We start from the raw sequence: 20,026 nt of genomic DNA on the forward strand, positions 1-20,026 counted from the left end.
TGAGTGCAGCAATATCTTTGACACACACACACACACACACACACATGAATGCATTTGCACTTCCACACATAGACACACACACAATATCTCTCCCTCTATCACTCCCTAGTACAGAGACTTCCTCCTGACAGGTTAAACTGTAGGTAACTCTGATCTGTCAGTGTCTGAGACATAGCTAACACTATCGTGCATACATACCTACCTACCTACCTACCTATCGCTGTGTCAGTAGCTACCTCTATACTGACCATAATGTATAACAATTATCTCCATATCTTCTTCTGGAAGACTAACCTTGAACTGTTAATGTGACTGCCTTCTCATTGTTGACATGAATGATATTCATGTATCCTCTCCTACTGCTTATGTTGGGCTTGGTATCTCTGAACTATCTCTCTGAGGTAAGACAGATACAGAAAGAAAGAACTGATCAGTGACGGGTCGTTCTCTCAAGTTGCCCTGCTCCACTGTGTCATGTCTCTGACTGATTCAATTATATGACAGGCAATTTTATCAAATCGATTATCTAACGTTTATGTGATTGAATTAAATCATGCAGCAATTAACTCATTACTAACCTGGGGCACCACGGAAGCATTAGTTTATATAGAGCGGTTATCTCCCATATCCACTCTTAAAGATCTGAAGATCTTTGTATCAATAGCAGCCAATTATTAATCGTCATCTTGTTCAGTCTCATCTGAATGTCTTACAATTCTTGGTTATCTTCACTGGCTAACAAGTTGAATCAGCAATACAAAAATTGGCTTAATTATTTATTTACTAAATACCTAAATACTCACGCAGAATTACATATATACAGGATGGATCATACGTTGATTACTAATCATGTCATGAAAGAAAAAGTCCCTAGCAGATGAAACTTATATGACGGCTGGTTACACAAAGAAAGGGGGTTGGGTTTGATTGAAAAAGCAGGACACTGAGGTTCAAAGGAGATTGGGTCTCCATTGGACCTTGAAAAGCTATGCTAACGTAAATGCAGAATCTTATGCATTCTAATAACCGCCCATTTGGAAAAGGAAAATGCAAGATATATCTTTACACTGAGCTGTACTTCGATAGAGGGGTCGACGATGGTGGAATGGTTTTCCCAGCAGAGATCGCCCCTGTCCTTTGTAGAATCTGTCTGTTCGTAGTGTTGTAAGGTGGATATGTTGTACCCTGTCTTTCTGATTAGGAGTTTGTTTGTCCTTTCTCAGGCCACGTACGTTTACAGCTGCAGCTGATAACTCGACTTTTACGATGTATCACTTCTTCTTTAGTGAATGAGAGTTCAAAGATCATACCATTTTGCCATAACCAGCTCGCACGGAATTCTAGCTGGTGTAGTATAAATTAATCCTTACAGTGTGGCCATCGTCACCTCCATGTTGAAATTAGCTCTTTTAAACGTATGGACACCAGTCCTCACATCATCGGGAACTGAGGTTGACTTCCGCCAACGGGCTCTTGTATTGGGGGAGAGAAGGGTGTTTTTCATAGTTCTCAACCAATATCTGTTCACTTGGGAGTGGCCACTGAGTGAGCATAGTTTATCTTATTTGGAAGCTAAAATTACATTCAATCTTTTCAAAAATCGTTTCATATTTAAATATTTAAATTGCACAACAATTCCACGTGAATCTGATAACTAGAATGTGTAGACTTTCCAAGATACAATTTATGTAATCCTATCATCAGTAATAATGTCTCAGACGACAACTGATCTGACATCATATTCTTTAAGTATCAACGAACACTTAAGACTGGTTCGATTACAGAAATATTATACTCTTCCCCCAACCTTTTGATGTTACCCTACTCTCTCTATGTTAATCAAAGGGCTTTCCAAGAGTCCATTCTGTGAGTGGATAGAAAAGGGGAAAAGGTGTTAATGGGGGTCATAAACTCAACCCAACAGGGCAATGTCATGACAGTCACTGCTTGTTGGGTTCAATCTTGTGATTATTCTGCCATTTGCTAACCAACATAATGACTGTTGGTTGTCCTAGTTTTGGACCATCGTTGTGTTCCCCCTCTGGTGGTTGACCCGGGTAAGGTTTATGCGAATGAAGAAGGCCACTCCAAGGCGGGGCAGCAGATGTCCAGTTGGTGTTCGCTGTTGCAGTCCCCCGTCTGGTGGTCTACCTTAGTAGGGTTTTTTGGAAGCTCCAAGCATCACAGGAATTGCCAGGGGATGTCCGGGTTGGGGAATCGCCATTGCAGTCTCCCTCTGGTGGTCGACCAGGTAGGATTTCTGAGTGTCAAGGGAAATGAAACCAAATGAATAAAAGCATAAACAAAAGAGATAAAATGTAGTTATCACATCGTAATCATCTAATTGGACTGTATTCTATATACGTCCGAGGTCTTGGCAAAATGCCTTTATCATGGCATTGTCTAATATCATACCTAGGGTTTTCCTACTTAGTGGTGTGTTGCTTAGGGCACTATCCTAAGTTGATAACTACATGATGAGTCTACAGCTAAAATGCCCTGGTTTTGGGCAGTTTACAGGGATGACCTATGGACTTCTGGGGAGAAACTGGTGAGTACGGTGGCTGTAGGGTCAAAGACCTCACGGTAAATCTTACATTTTACCCAGGCTGGCGTTTTGCTCAGACCCTTAAGTGATCCTAGCATAAATCCTAATTGAATGTTCTGTTGTACATGTGTGTTTATGCTAAACCTCACCCAACAGGGCAAAGACATGACAACTGTATCTGTGAGAGTCATGTACTGTATGTTGGGTAGCAACAGCAGTGACGGCCTTGGTTACCTGCTTGCTGTCATAGTTGAAAGGATGTACAATGACTTTGTTGCCGTGTGTGACTGACATTCACGGGTGGACTGGAGACTCCAATCACGGAGATGTTCTCAAACTTTAGGTTTCTAGGGTCACTCTACCCAGAATACATCACCTGGATGGTCAACACGCCCTGTGGAGGGATAACATACAGGAGGAGAAAAATGAGGTTACACCCCAAAATTGATCTAGGTCAGAGTTGCCTCACCTTAGTATTACCAATAACATCTTATGAAATAGTTATCAGAGAACTTAAATCAAATTAAATCAAATTACATTTAGCAGTCAATCACTTATCATAGGTAATGTCATCATATAGCTAACATCATATGTGACTCGTTTCAGCAAACTAGGCATATGTCGTTACTTCACAGAAGAGGCATTTGAAAGTAAACTTAAAAAAAAAATCTAAATCAATTTTTTGGCAGAAATGTATTCTGTAACATGTGAACTTTCATGTGCCTTAATAACAAATGTATGCCATCTGTAAATACAAACAAAGTAGTTAAATCACGAGCCTAGTTTAGCCACGGAAAAAGCAAAGAACCTTCCATGATTGGCTGAGATAAGGGTGGGGCTGGACATACTGAGAGATGAGTTCAGATTAGTCTGCCATGTAGCACACTTCTGTATATAACATGAGCTGATCAGTATGTTTTGGTAATCCTTTCTAACAAAGCTTTTTTGAAGGATTTCACATAGTAGAGTTGCAAAAACTTTGCTCTCCACTTTCTGAAGGACTGAGCTTGGAAATCTGTGGAAATCCTGGTGAAATTAGAGTATGATAGCTAAGAAGATGCTGGTGTTTGATTGCAAATATGAATAACACACAGAAGGCTGTTGTATAAAACACCTGTCTCCGGATTACATCTTCAAACTAAGGGCAACAATGGCATCCGTGACACAGGGGGATAAGCCTCCATCCATGTATATGGGTAAGATAGTGGAGCTAACTACATTTACAGATATTATACTTTTCTAATTTTGTCAGAAAGTAATTTTCATTTCAAGTTAAAATGTACTGTTGGCTAGCTAGCTAATGTTAGCTGGCTGGCTCGCTAGCTAATGTTACGTATATTATCTGTGTAGTAATATTGTTTATATCTCAGAGCCATTTGCATTGCTAGTTATACCCTAATGTACAAGCTAACGTTGAACATGCTGGTTAGCTACCTGCAGATTCATGCAGGGTAGTAGCCAGCTAGCTAAACAGAAGTCAAATTAGGATATAACGTTAGGCCAATGAGACAGTGTACAAGTTCTAATGTTCTCCTGTAGAATGCCCTGCTTTCATCACACTCACAACTGTAACTTTAATTGGCTAGCCATTAACTTGCTGTGAGTTTATTTTCCTGTAATAATGAATACAAAATAAGATGTTGTCAGCTATATGGCTATGGTAATTATTTGAACTGGCTAGCCAGCTAACTTAACATTAGCTAGCTAGCTAACAAGCTAAAACAAACCAAAACACTGTTTAGAAAGTTGTTTTTAGTTTCCTGGTTTGCTAGATTGACATATACTAAATCATGTTTGAAGTTTATTGGTTTACTCAAAGCAGATAACCACTAGTTATGTTATTTTGAACCCCTGGGCTGCTGATTTCATGCATTCTGTTGTTTTGGTGTTCATACTTTTTCATAACAACAAGTTTGATGTCGGACAACAATAGAATATCTATGACCTTGATTTCATGATTTCACTTCAAGACTTTATCCTAGACGTTGTATAAATCAACATTTAGTCATCAAATCATTGGTTGTTTAGTACATGGCTTCACATTTTAATCCTTAAAGAGATTGGTGGGGCTAAGGCTTAATAAGAGGGTGTGAATGATGCTGAATGGGTGTACTGTCGTGGCCAAAAGTTTTGAGAATGACACAGATATTAATTTCCACAAAGTTTGCAGCTTCAGTGTCTTTAGATATTTTTGTCAGATGTTACTATGGAATACTAAAGTATAATTATTAGCATTTCATAAGTGCCAAAGGCTTTTATTGACAATTACATGAAGTTGATGCAAAGAGTCAATATTTGCAGTGTTGACCCTTCTTTTTCAAGACCTCTGCAATCCGCCCTGGCATGCTGTCAATTAACTTCTGGGCCACATTCTGACTGATGGCAGCCCATTCTTGCATAATACATTTTTGGAGTTTGTCAGAATTTGTGGGTTTTTGTTTGTCCATCCGCCTCTTGAGGATTGACCACAAGTTCTCAATGGGATTAAGGTCTTGGGAGTTTCCTGGCCATGGACCCAAAATATCGATGTTTTGTTCCCCGAGCCACTTAGTTATCACTTTTGCTTTAAGGCAAGGTGCTCTATCATGCTGGAAAAGGCATTGTTCGTCACCAAACTATTCCTGGAAGGTTGGGAGAATTTGCTCTCGGAGGATGTGTTGGTACCATTCTTTACTCATGGCTGTGTTCTTAGGCAAAATTGTGAGTGAGCCCACTCCCTTGGCGGAGAAGCAACCCCACACATGAATGGTCTCAGGATGCTTTACTGTTGGCATGACACAGGACTGATGTTAGCGCTCACCTTGTCTTCTCCGGACAAGCTTTTTTCCGGATGCCCCAAACAATCGGAAAGGGGTTTCATCAGAGAAAATGACTTCACCCCAGTCCTCAGCAGTCCAATCCCTGTACCTTTTGCAGAACATCAGTCTGTCCTTGATATTTTTCCTGGAGAGAAGTGGCTTCTTTGCTGCCCTTCTTGACATCAGACCATCCTTCAAATGTCTTCACCTCACTGTGCGTGCAGATGCACTCACACCTTCCTGCTGCCATTCCTGAGCAAGCTCTGTACTGGTGGTGCCCCGATCCCGCCGCTGAATCAACTTTAGGAAACGGTCCTGGAGCTTGCTGGACTTTCTTGGGCACTCTGAAGCCTTCTTTACAACAATTGAACCGCTCTCCTTGAAGTTCTTGATGATCCGATAAATGGTTGATTTAGGTGCAATCTTACTGGCAGCAATATCCTTGCCTGTGAAGCACTTTTTGTGCAAAGCAATGGTGACGGCACGTGTTTCCTTGCAGGTAACCATGGTTGACAGAGGAAAAACAATGATTCCTAGAACCACCCTCCCTTTGAAGCTTCCAGTCTGTTATTCGAACTCAATCAGCATGACAGAGTGATCTCCAGTCTTGTCCTTGTCAACACTCACACCTGCGTTAATGAGAGAATCACTGACATGATGTCAGCTGGTCCTTTTGTGGCAGGACTGAAATGCAGTGGAAATATTTTTGGGGTGTTCAGTTTATTTTGCATGGCAAAGAGGGACTTTGCAATTAATTGCAATTCATCTGATCACTCTTCATTACATTCTCGAGTATATGCAAATTGCCATCATACAAACTGAGGCAGCAGACTTTGTGAAAATTTATATTTGTGTCATTCTCAAAACCTTTGGTCAAGACTGTAGACAAAGAAACCTCTCCAGCGGTTTTACGAAAATATTCAAGTGCCATTTTACAATTACACATGTATCAACTTTCAAAGCAGAATTACTTTCCCATTGTTCCTCAACTGTAGTGTATTATATACCATTTCCAGCTTGAGTCTCTACTTTTATCCAATGTAATAAACACAATTTCAAATTTTGCTACATAGGACCGAGCCGGTCGGTCACATATACTGTAGATAACGTTACCATGTGGTTCAAAGCTGGATTGTTTGACCCAAACCCAGTACAGGTACTGACCTTCAAACTGAGCAGTGTGAATGGGCTAACTCTGATCGATTGTGCAACTTCCAATGTCAACAGTTTCTCTGGGTGAGATCAAAGCGACAAAGTAGGTGACACGATTCTCTATGGCATAACAGGATGCGGGTAGACGTACACAAACACATGTATGTACACAAACACACACGTACGCACTAACTCCACCTGACTTTGTTGAAATACCTCCAGAGACTCCGTCATACCAGAATAGCTCTCCTGCTGCTCTGTTGTTGTCATCAAGTGCAACCATCAGACCCATGGGGTTACGTCGACTGAGGAAACACACACACACAAAAGTCACAACTAAAATAAATAGGGAAATAAACCCCTTTGAAGTTGTTTATGAATATGTATACGTTGTCTGTTTGTGAATGACAAGCTTTCGCTGTTGGGTGTACCTGTAAGCAGTTGTGACCGCAGGTCTTTGAATAGGTAGAATAGCTCCACCCCGATGTGTAAACCAAGCTTGTCTGCTGGCAGGTACATCTCAACATGCTGCTAACGAGCTGCCACTTGTACTTCCTGAATGGTCAATGGGAAAATAATCATCTAGTTGAACAGCACAACGTAAAGCACGCTGGGCAGAAGAAAAGGAGGAATAACATGTTCCTACTCATACAGTTGTCATGTCTCTGACTGATTCATTTATATGACAGGCTCTTTTATCAAATTGATTACCTAACGATTGATTGAATACGTGATTTAATTAAACCATGCAACAATTAACTCATTGATAACCTGGGGCATCACGGAAAAGTGTTTATAGAGCTGCTGTCTTCCAAATAAACTCTTAAAGATCTGAGGATCTTTTGTATCAGTAGCAGTCAATTATTAATCGTCACCTTATTCAATCTCATCTGAACGTTGTATATATTTTTTTTATATCTGCACAAACCCTAAGTTGAATCAGCAATACAGAAATTGGCTTAATTATTTATTTACTAATTACCTAAATAATCACACATAATACCATATATATACACAGGATAGATCACACATTGATTACTAATCATGTCATGAAAAGCGCCTAGTGGGCTAACCCGATATCACGGCTGGTTACACAAAGGAAGGGGGTCGGGTTTGAATGAAAGTGCGAGAAGACTGAGAGACAAAGGGATTGGGTCTATCGGACCTTGAGAAGCTATGCTACCATGAATACAGAATCTTATGCATTCTAATAACCGCCATTCGGGAAAAGGAAAATGAAAATATATATATTTACTCTGAGCTGGGCTTCAATAGATGGGTCGAAGATGGAAGACTGGTTTACCCATAGTAAACTGATGAAAACAATCTAATTTAGAAGCTAAAATCAGATAGTAATAGTTCCATATTTAAACATTTAAATTTCACAACAATTCCATGTGAATCTGATAACTAGAATATGTAGACATTCATCAGATATAATGTCCCAGACACCAACTGATCTGACATCATATTGTTTGAATTCAAAAGGACACTTTCCACTGGTTGGATTACAGAAATATTGCTCCATTCCCCAACCTTTTGATGTTGCCATACTCTCTCTGTTAACAATGGCTTTGCAAGAGTCCATTCTGTAGAGTGGAGAGAAAAGGGGAAAAGGTTGTGAGATTATTGTCCTAATGACCCTATCTCTGTACATGAGGGTATTCCTCCTTCTCATACTAAAATAGCTCACATGCACAATTACACACTGCAGCAGCACAGAGCCCTAAAAAGAGAAATTCCAAACCACAATTAATTACTAATCCCCTAAGGACAGAATGTTCAGACCAGCCCAGTACAATTTAGAGCTATTTTTCTCTCTCTCCCTCGTTATCTCTGTTCTCCAACTGGGATGTGGGGGTAGAGAGAGAGAGAGAGAGAGAGAGAGAGAGAGAGAGAGAGAGAGAGAGAGAGGAGTCACTGGTGTATCTAGAAGTAATTTTAGATCTTATCGCCTCGTCATTGTCAGGGCTAAGGAGGGCTACACTCCTCCTCCTCCTCTTCTGCTCTTCCCTCATATCCTCTCCTCTCATTTGGTCTTCTCTCCTCCCTTTTACCCTCATCTCCTCCAACTCTCTTCCTGTTCCTCTCATATCCTCCAACTCTCCTCCTGTTCCTCTCATCTCCTCCAACTCTCCTCCTGTTCCTCTCATCTCCTCCAACTCTCTTCCTGTTCCTCTCATCTCCTCCAACTCTCCACCCTGTTCCTCTCATCTCCTCCAACTCTCCTCCTGTTCCTCTCATCTCCTCCAACTCTCCTCCTGTTCCTCTCATCTCCTCCAACTCTCCTCCTGTTCCTCTCATCTCCTCCAGCTTCTCTCCTCCTGTTCCTCTCATCTCCTCCAACTTCTCTCCTCCTGTTCCTCTCATCTCCTCCAACTCTCCTCCTGTTCCTCTCATCTCCTCCAGCTTCTCTCCTCCTGTTCCTCTCATCTCCTCCAACTTCTCTCCTCCTGTTCCTCTCATCTCCTCCAACATATCTCTTTCTGTTCCTCTCATCTCCAACCTCTCATTCTGTTCCTCTCATCTCCTCCAACTCTCCTCCTGTTCCTCTCATCTCCTATTCCTCTCATCTCCTCCAACTTCTCTCCTCCTTGTCCTCTCATCTCCTCCAACTTCTCTCGTTCTGTTCCTCTCATCTCCAACCTCTCCTTCTGTTCCTCTCATCTCCTTCAACTTCTCTCCTCCTTTTCCCCTGAGGTTGTTTTCCATCTTTTCATCTCTCCTTCATTCCTCTCCTGTCGGGTATATTTTTTTCTCCCAAATGACTGCACCCCATCCTCCTCCTTCATACCCAACCCCAGGGATCCAACCAGGACAAGGCCCAGCAGTGAGGCGACCAATCTAAACTTTCATCTGCTCAGAAGCTCTTTACACCACAGTGTAACACCCAAATAAGGTCCCATGGGATCTCAACACCTCTTTAATCTCTGAGAAAGGAAGATTACCTCTCTAGTCTCTCTATCTCCACGTTTCCTCCGATCCATCTTTCTACATCTTTTCTCTGTATCTCTCTCTCTGGATTGGAATGATATGATGCAGCTGCAGTATACTACATGTAAAGGTTTTCATGTATTTCTAGGCAGGAACAGGAAGCTCACCATTATGTAGTTGTTCCACACAGCGTCGGGGACATAGGCTTGGACCCGCTCCACCCCATGCATAAATCAATCAATCACACATCAGCAAGGGCAAAACAAACAACAATTGATATAAATGTTTGAAAACACTTCCTACTTCTCTCCAAATAACATGGCCAATCCAAAAACAAAATAGTAATGGAAAAATTTTCCAAAAGTTTAGAGTATGTTAGGTGGAGCCAGTTCAGAAAGGAACCCTGAGGGGCACGCCTCAGGCTGAAGCATCAGCTCAGATGACACCAATTAGAGGCTAGAAACAACAGTCAACATTTTTCGGGGTATTTTTCTTAAAACTGCATTGTTGGTTAAGGGCCTGTAAAGTAAGTATTTCACAATAAGGTTCACACCTGGTTTATTCGACGCATGTGACAAACAAAATTTGATTTGATTTAAGCTGTCCGGGTCTGCACACTCATCCTGCTCATCCTGCTTCCGCTTGATGCAACTGCTACTATGCGCTGGCTTCTTGTGCTCGTCGGATGTGGCAGGGCTTGCACACTATTAAGGACTGCAAATGGAAACCCAGCCGCGAACTGCCCAGTGACAAAAGCCTACCAGATGAGCTAAATGCCTTTTATGCACTCTTCGAGGCAAGCAACAATGAAGCATGCATGAGAGCACTAGCTGTTCCGGACGACTGTGTGATCACGCTCTCCGTAGCCGATGTGAGCAAGACCTTTAAACAGGTCAACATTCACAAGGCCGCTGGGCCAGACGGATTATCAGGATGTGTACTCAGAGCATGCGCAGACCAACTGACAAGTGTCAACACTGACATTTTCAATCTTTCCTTGACTGAGTCTGCAATACCTACATGTTCCAAGTATACCAGCATAGTCCCTGTGTATTGTGTATTGTGTTGTACTGTGTATTGTATTGAAGCAGGGATAAACACACCTAAATATATTGAGTAGAAACTCACATTTGCAACTCTTGGACTAGCGATTACATCCTAAATCAGCTAGATGCAGGCAAGAGTGTGCAATGCGGTATTGAATGTGTCACTGTCTGTCACTTCGATTACTCAAATTTCTCTTGACCTCTGCACCACCTGTATGTTGTAAACATTTCATTCATAGGCTAGGTTGTAGGAACCTCATGATGGGTACCTGGAAAATTAGAGTATCATGTAGCAGTCTAAACCTATCGATGGTTAGATTGAACTGGGCGAATGGAATATGAATGACAGTCATCCAAGATGATGCAATAGAAAGAAGAGCATGCTCATAAAAAACATGTGCTTCCTCCCTCACCTTACAAGGCACAGTTACTGCTGATTAATTTCAGTAGGACGTCAGGTTAATTAGATAAGGTGTTGACGTAGCTAAGATTTAGTTGAGGTGTTTTTTAGCAACACTGTGGTTTTATGCTATGTAATGGTATGTCATGGCTGAGCTGTGGCACTCTACATCGGTCTACTGTCTGGTCTTGTCTCTGTACAATGTCTGCTGTTATATGCCTTTTCTATTACAAATTCAGTCAGACAAATGCAGCCTTATCATGCTCCCTGTTAGCAGGATATCAGTTCATATTGGGTGTCAGACCCTTCAGCGTGCAGTCTGCTCAAGAACCCATCTGTCTGCCTACTGTCCACTCCCTATATGCATATCAAAGAGTCTCCTCTCTCAGTGTGAGTTCACATTAAGTCAACGGTGTTGGGTTTACATTAAGCTCTCCCAGAGCAACCAATGACAAGATACTGGAAGTCATCACGGCTCTGTTGCCTTGTCAGCGCTGAGGGCTAGCTCTAAGCTATTGTCGCCCAATTCTGCATCAGCACTGCTACTGCTTTTCAATTGATCCCGGCTTCACGCTGGTCCTCTGCTGCTACCATGTTACAATTGACTAATCCTGAGAAACCTACATGAGTTCTTGCAGTATTACCATATGAACATGATTCTGTCAGTCCGTGTGGTCAATTAGCTATGTTGCATCGGTATAGAATATCCTCATACACTAAGATGACAGCTCTTTCTGATTGAATGGACAATCTTCAGGCAATGACAAAGATGATCTATCACCCTCACTATGGAAAAAATTGATTCATGTTAAAATAAGGAAAGGGTATTTTGGCTCGTACAATTACATTTTAATAAATGCTGTCATTTTATGGCTTTCTACGGGTTTTTACGGTTGGAATTTACTTTGTATTAATTTCTCTTTAATCATTGCATGATCTCACGATTTTCTGATTTAATTATGGACACTCCCATGTTCACCGTGTTGGTAAAGTGTTCTACGCTAATAGGAAGGGTAATCGTACGCCAGGTATCACAGCTCAAACACTGGTTTATAACCTCTCTTGTGTGTTACACTACATGCAATAGCGACCGCTGGCCACGCTGGGCGATCCATTATTCATCACTGATGTTGGCAAACCAATGACGAGATAGTGTCAATCATCACTGCTCCATCTCCTCTGCCAACGCTGCTGGCTATCTCCTGAGATATAGGCAGCCCATTAATTTCGCATCGGTGCTGATTCAACAGCCTTTCTATCTGTCTGTCTGCATCCACACTGAGATCATGGTGGGGTTGGTCCTCCGCTTCCTATGAACGCTGTGTTAGATTAGCCTTTTACTGCATGGGGCTAAATCAGGGGCACACAGAATGTTTCTTGGTAGTCTTAAACAAATAGACTATGAAACATAAGTATACACATTGTCACGCCCTGACCTTGGAGAGCCTTTTTATTTCTCTATTTGGTCGGGGTGTGATTTGGGTGGCATTCTAGTTTTTCTATTTCTTTGTTGGCCGGGTATGGTTCCCAGTCAGAGGCAGCTATCTATCGTTGTCTTTGATTGGGGATCATACTTAGGCAGCCCCTTTTCCCACCTTAGATTGTGGGATCTTGTTTTTGCACAGTTGCTTTCTAGCCCTGCAGAACTTTACGTTCGGTTTTGTATTTTGTTGTTTTGTCAGAGTTCACGAACACTTTCCACGCTGCGCTTTGGTCTGAAGCCTCAAGTGGTGATCCATGGCCCGAAGTCTCCAGTGATGATCCATGGCCCGAAGCCTCCAGTGGTGATCCATGCCCCGAAGCCTCCAGTGGTGATCCATGCACCGAAGCCTCCAGTGATGATCCATGGCCCGAAGCCTACAGTGGTGATCCATGCCCCGAAGTCTCCAGTGGTGATCCATGGCCCGAAGCCTCCAGCGATGAGCCAAGTTCCTTCCTTGTAGGTCATCAATTTACTTTTCCAATGATTGCACTTTAGCTAGAAGAATGGAAGGCAGGTGAGGTTTATTTGATTTCTCAGAAGGCAGCCCAACCTTCATCCTCTTTGTCTCCGCCATCTTTTCACGCAAATGACAGGGCTTTGGGCCTGTTCCATGAAAGCAGTATGTCGTTCACGTCGGGCTCGTTAATGCTCTCATGCATGTGTGTTGCATGCCTCAAAGCACACGTAGAAGTAATTTAGCTCATCTGGTAGGCTCGTGTCACTGGGCAGCTCGCGGCTGCCCAGTGGGCAGCTCGCGGCCGTAATAACAATACACAAGGTGAGACCCGTAATAACAATACACGAGGTGAGACCCGTAATAACAACACACGAGGTGAGACCCGTAATAACAACACACGAGGTGAGACCCGTAATAACAACACACGAGGTGAGACCCGTAATAACAATACACGAGGTGAGACCCGTAATAACAAATGCACAACAATACACGGGACGAGGCCAGGAATAACAAGTGCACAATGCACACAGCACGAAAGCCGAAAGAACATGGCACAGGTACTCACAGACCAATGGACAAAAGGAACAATAAACAACCAGACAATGGTGAAAAGGGTGCATATATATACAATTACTAATCAGGGGAATTGGAATCAGGTGTGCGTAATGAGACAGTTCAGTGAGGCCGGTGACGTAGACTTCCGGAACTGGTGCAAGGAGTAATAATTAACATTCACGCATATTATTAATTATTGCGATGGTAGGTTTACTTTAGTGGGTATATTTGAGTCTAAACGGAGCTCTGGCGTAGTTACACATAGTTTGCTGGAGTAAGGCTCTGCTGATTTGGGGGATTGGTAGAGCTTACAGCTCTCACTGCCTGTAGGATATTTTATATTGATGCTTTGCTTGGGCCTTGAGCTACCCTGGAGGAGCAGAGCCTACATTTCCAAGACTTGCATTACCAATTGCTTCATAAATGGTTAGACATATTTCTAGGTGGCGTTTTCTTTCTGAACTGGGATTTAAGGAGGATAAGCAGGCATCACAGCTGGATCTGGGTTCACTAGCAATCAAAAGGGTTAGTAACAAAGGGATGGCGAAGGCAGCATCAAGCAATGGACAATGGCCTTTGATGATTGTAGGGGGTGAGACAGGAGTAATCGATAACGGAGGGGCTGACGTTTGATAGAACTGTCGTGGCTGTGTTCTCTGTCCTGCTGACAGACGGGAACACACAGAGAACAGAGAGAAAGAACAGAGGGAACGAAATAACCGAGAGAAAGAGAATGATGTGTCCTTTTCAAGCAGAACGATACTAAAGCATGCCGTCTCTGAACATCATCCGTTCTCATCTCTCTAATTTTAAAGCCATCGTTGACACCATCACTCATCCTCTCATTTGTTCAACTGGCTTGTCCTGTCCCATTTCATGTTCTACAGAACCCTGTCAATAGGGATCTGAGAGAGGCAATTATAGGAGGAAGAGGGGAGCGTAAAGATATGAAAGGTTTCAAGTTTCATAATTCAAGTTTTATTAGTCGTATGTACGGGATACATATGGTATACACCGTCCAACGAAATGCTTCTCGACAACACTAAAAAATAATATATATAGTTGGTAGAGCACATTTTTTGAATGTATGTATGTAGAATGTAAGTCGCTGATTAGAGTGTCTGCTAAATGGCTCAAATGCAATGTAAAAATTATACAGGAAGGTACAATATTTACATGTGTATTGGGGAAGGGATGGATGGGGGGAGGGGGGGGGGGGCAAGTGTAGAAGAAGGCTTCCTTGGTCTTTATACTGCTGAATTGTGTAAGACAGAATTTGAAAAGAAAAACAATTAATCTGTTGTTCCAGGAAATGTAGTTCCAGGAATTGTTATATACCCATCTTTTCCCACCAGTGGAAACCCTCAGACATGGTCAAGGTGAATGATTGCTGCTATCTGCACATCGTTTGTTGCTGTCTGACTCATTCATAGCTGGCAGCAGTCAGCAGCTTGACTAATGTAGAGAGACTGCTAAAGCTAGCATTAATGCTAACAGTAATTAAAAGGGACAGGGGGCTCTATCCTTATGAGACATGTCCAACAGAAGGAAGATCAGAACTTGGGCTCAACACTCACCTTGGTTTCAGGTTAGGGGTACCAGTAAGTATGTGAACGACTGGCTCGATCATTCTTATGTAGCAACATTTGAAATTGTTTTTTTCTTTACATTGGATGTGACATAATGACCATTTCTTATAATTACCATAATCATATAGCTGACAACATCTTAACTTCTTTGGGGTAGAGGGCAGTATTTTCACGTTCGGATGAAAAGCGTGCCCAGAGTAAACTGCCTGATACTCAGGCCCAGATCCTAGGATATGCATATTATTAGTAGATTTGGATAGAAAAGACTCCGAAGTTTCTAAAACTGTTTGAATGATGTCTGTGAGTATAACATCACTCATATGGCAGGCAAACCTCTAAGAAAAAATCCACCAGGAAGTGGGAAATCTGAGATTTGTAGGTTTTCTTTGCTTATCCAAGATATATGGGAAATGGGGTCATGTTGCACTCCCTAAGGCTTCCACTAGATGACAACAGTCTTTAGAACCTTGTTTGATGCTTCTACTGTGAAGTGGGGCCGAAAGAGAGGGGAATGAGTCAGAGGTCTGCCAGCAGCCACGAGCTCAGTCTCGCGTGTACACACAAAAGTTACCTCCCGCTCCATTGCTTTTCTACAGACAAAGGAATTCTCCGGTTGGAACATTATTGAAGATTTATGTTGAAAACATAAAGATTGATTCTATACATCATTTGACATGTTTCTACAGACAGTAACGAAACTTTTTGGACTTTTCGTCCGTACCTTCCACTGGACTTGCACGTGCTTCGTGAGTTTAGGTTTTGTAGTGAACGCACGAACAACAAGGAGGAATTTGGACATAAACGACGGACATTAACCTCTTGAAGCTAGGCGGCACTATTTTTATGCTTGGGAAAATAAAATTCCCAAAGTAAACGGCCTATTTCTCAGGACCAGATGCTAGAATATGCATATAATTAGGATAGAGAACACTCTAAAGTTTCCAAAACTGTCAAAATATTGTCTGTGAGTATAACAGAACTGATATTGCAGGTGAAACCCCGAGGAAAATCCAATCAGGAAGTGTCTCTTATTTTGAAACCTCTCTGTTCCTATGCATGTATAGCCTCCATTTAAAGGGATATCAACCAGATTCCTTTTTCTGTGGCTTCCCTAAGGTGTCAAAAGTCTTTAGACATAGTTTCAGGCTTTTATTTTTTTTTAAATGCATAAGTGTGTAAGTAGAGAGGTGGGGGCTCTCAGAGTGAGTTTGTGAGCAATTGAGTAAAGCCACCATTGTTCCTCCGGCTGTTATGGAAATAGCTACACACTTGGGTTGATATATTACCGAATATGTATTTTAAAAACTACCTGAAGATTGATTTTAAAAAACGTTAGACATGTTTCTGTTGACATTATAGATATTATTTGGAATATACGTCTGCGTTGTGGTGACCTCTCTTTCCTGTGGATTTCTGAACATAACGCGACAAACAAAGGTCGGTATTTTGGGTATAAAAATAATCTTTATGGAACAAAAGGAACATTTGCTGTGTAACTGGGAGTCATATGAGTGAAAACATCTGAAGATCATCTAAGGTAAACGGTTAATTTGATTGCTTTTCTGATTTTCGTGACCAAGCTTCCTGATGGTAAGTGTACTATCAAAAAACTTACACAAACGCTTGGATTGCTTTCGCTGTAAAGCATAATTTCAAAAGTGACGACAGGGTGATTAACAAAAGGCTAAGCTGTCTTTCGCAATATTGCCCTTGTGATTTCATGAATATTTGTTAGTAATGTTATTTGACTGTTGCGCTATGCTATTCAGCGTTTGCTGACGAATATGATCCCGCTACAGGGATGGGTAGCATCAAGAAGTTTTAAAGAACAAATCAAACATTTATTGTGGAACTGGGATTCCTGGGAGTGCATTCTGATGAAGATCATCAAATGTAAGTGAATATTTATAATGCTATTTCTGACTTCTGTTGACTCCAACATGGCGGATATCTCTTTGGTTTGATTTGTCGTCTGAGCGCCGTACTCAGATTATTGCATGGTTTGCTTTTTCCGTGAATTTTTTGTGAAATCTGACACAGCGGTTACATTAATTAAGGAGAAGTGGATCTAAAATTCCATGTATAACACTTGTATTTTCTCCAACATTTTTTGTTTTACTATTTCTGGAAATTGATCTGGATATCTGCAAAATCACCGGATGTTTTGGACTTACTGAACATTTTGGATGTAAATATGAACTTTACTGAACAAAACATACATGTATTGTGTAACATGAAGTCCTATTAGTGTCATCTGATGAAGATCACCAAAGGTTAGTGATTAATTATATCTATATTTCTGCTTTTTGTGACTCCTCTCTTTGGCTGGAAAATTGCCTGTGTTTTTCTGTGACTTGGCTCTGACCTAACATAATCGTTTGTTTTTTTTCTGTCGTAAAGCCTTTTTGAAATTGGACACTGTGGCTGGATTTACAACAAGTGAATCTTTAAAATGGGCATTTTACCGGAGAATTTTAGAACTTGGACACTGCCTCGTTGGCGTAACTTTGTATCCTAGTTTGACTTTGGTGCAGGTCTTGTTGTTCTGCACATTACGGTTTCTGGTAAACACACACTAAATCAAATAAAATCAATGTTTATTAGTCACATGCACAGGATACAGAAGAATACAGAAGGTTCAAGATGGTGTAAACAATAAAAAAGAAATGGTTACTTGCATGGTGGATTATTTTGTTAGACATGCAGCTAGCTAGCTAAACAATTAATCAAAATCCCAACTCAAAATGTTACGTTCATTGCAATTTAGCTAGCTAGATAACAATAGCTGGCTGGCTTGCTAGCTAATTTGACTTGTATGACCTGTGTAGATATATTATTTGTATCTCCGAGCCATTGGTAGTTATAGCCTAATTTTAGCTAGCTAATATTGAATTTAGTTGGTTAGCTTAGCTAGATTAGCTACCTGCATGAATCTGCATTTAGTTGAAACTAACCAACTAAGTTCAATATTAGCTAGCTAACACGCTATACAGTGAGGGAAAAAAGTATTTGATCCCCTGCTGATTTTGTACGTTTGCCCACTGACAAAGACATGATCAGTCTATAATTTTAATGGTAGGTTTATTTGAACAGTGAGAAACAGAATAACAACAAAAAAATCCAGAAAAACGCATGTCAAAAATGAAATAAATTGATTTGCATTTTAATGAGGAATATAATATAAGAATTTGACCCCCTCTCAATCAGAAAGATTTCTGGCTCCCAGGTGTCTTTTATACAAGTAACGAGCTGAGATTAGGAGCACACTCTTAAAGGGAGTATTCCTAATCTCAGTTTGTTACCTGTATATAAAAATATATATATATATTTTACTCCACTACATTCCTATAGAGAAGAATGTATTTTTAATTCCTTACATTTTCCCTGACACCCAAAAGTACTCGTTACATTTTGAATGCTTAGCAGGGCAGGAAAAAGGTCTAATTAACGCACATGTCAAGAGTACATCCCTGGTCAACCCTACTGCCTCTGATCTGGCTGACTTATCAAGCGAACATCCCTGGTCAACCCTACTGCCTCTGATCTGGCTGACTTATCAAGCGAACATCTCTGGTCATCTCTACTGCCTCTGATCTGGCTGACTTATCAAGCGAACATCTCTGGTCATCCCTACTGCCTCTGATCTGGCTGACTTATCAAGAGAACATCCCTGGTCAACCCTGCTGCCTCTGATCTGGCTGACTTATCAAGTGAACATCTCTGGTCATCTCTACTGCCTCTGATCTGGCTGACTTATCAAGCGAACATCTCTGGTCATCCCTACTGCCTCTGATCTGGCTGACTTATCAAGCGAACATCCCTGGTCATCCCTACTGCGTCTGATCTGGAGGACTCACTAAACAGAGAACATCTCTGGTCATCCCTACTGCCTCAGATCTGGCTGACTTATCAAGCGAACATCCCTGGTCATCCCTACTGCCTCTGATCTGGCTGACTTATCACGCAAAAATCCCTGGTTATCCCTACTGCCTCTGATTTGACACAAATGCTTTGAGTGTTGAACTGTGCCCATGTCTAGCCATAAATGTGGTTATTACAACACATTTTAAATTATTTGTACTTTTAATTTTCATACTTAAGTATATTTAAAACAAAATACTATTAGACTTTTACTCCAGTAATATTTTACAAGGTGAAATTCATGAAAATTGGGTACTTTTTACACCACTGGAGAGGGGGTATACAGTTGAAGTCGGAAATGTAAATACACCTTAGAAAAATACATTTAAACACAGTTTTTCACAAGTCCTGACATAAAACAATTCCCTGTCTTGGGTCAGTTAGGATCACCACTTTATTTTAAGAATGTGAAATGTCAGAATAATAGTAGAGAGAATGATTTATTTCAGAATTTCTTTCTTTCATCACATTCCCATTGGGCCAGACGTTTACATACCCTAAATTAGTATGTGGTAGCATTGCCTTTAAATTGTTTAACTTGGGTCAAATTGTTGGGGTAATCTTTCAAAAGCTTCCCACAATAAGTTGGGTGACCCATTCCTCCTGACAGAGCTGGTGTAACTGAGTCAGATAGGAGGCCTCCTTGCTTGCACATGCTTTTTCAGTTCAGCCCACAAATATTCTATAGAATTGAGGTCAGGGCTTTGTGATGGCCAATCCAATACCTTGTCTTTGTTGTCCTTACGCCATTTTGCCACAACTTTGTTAGTATGCTTGGGGTCATTGACCATTTGGAAGACCCATTTGCGAACAAGCTTTACCTTCCTAACTGATGTCTTCAGATGTTGCTTCAATATATCCACATTGTTTTCTTGCCTTATGATGCCATCTATTTCGTGAAGTGCACCAGTCCCTCCTGCAGCAAAGCAACCCCACAACATGATGCTGCAACCCCCGTGCTTCACGGTTGGGATGGTGTTCTTCAGCTTGCAAGTCTCTCCCTTTTTCCTCCATTATGGCCAAACCATTCTATTTTTGTTTCATCCGACCAGAGGACATTTCTCCAATAAGTATTCTGAGGTCTTGGCTGATTTCTTTTGATTTTCCCATGATGTGAGTTGAAGAGGCCTTGAAATACATCTA

The 20,026-nt window shown here is 41.3% G+C and overlaps 2 long non-coding RNA genes across 2 annotated transcripts in view; both read right to left on the reverse strand.

Annotated features, from left to right (window-relative positions):
• Positions 1 to 763: 763 nt before the first annotated feature.
• LOC149971307 (uncharacterized) lies at positions 764 to 2,942 on the reverse strand. Its single transcript, XR_016492524.1, has 2 exons — positions 2,783 to 2,942; positions 764 to 2,260 (listed from the first exon to the last, which is right to left on the reverse strand). It is a non-coding gene; the product is annotated as an uncharacterized LOC149971307 (long non-coding RNA).
• A 3,753-nt stretch (positions 2,943 to 6,695) lies between these two features.
• The window catches only part of LOC149971308 (uncharacterized), a 144,196-nt gene continuing 130,865 nt past the window's right edge, over positions 6,696 to 20,026 (reverse strand). Inside the window, exons 2-3 of the long non-coding RNA XR_016492525.1 lie at positions 6,930 to 7,053; positions 6,696 to 6,803 (exon numbers count right to left, since the gene is read on the reverse strand). This is a non-coding gene — a long non-coding RNA (uncharacterized LOC149971308). The remainder of the gene's footprint in view (positions 6,804 to 6,929; positions 7,054 to 20,026) is intronic.

The sequence above is a fragment of the Oncorhynchus mykiss genome, chromosome 27 (genome assembly GCF_057628025.1).
Source record: "Oncorhynchus mykiss isolate SJ-2025 chromosome 27, ASM5762802v1, whole genome shotgun sequence".
NCBI lineage: Eukaryota > Metazoa > Chordata > Actinopteri > Salmoniformes > Salmonidae > Oncorhynchus > Oncorhynchus mykiss.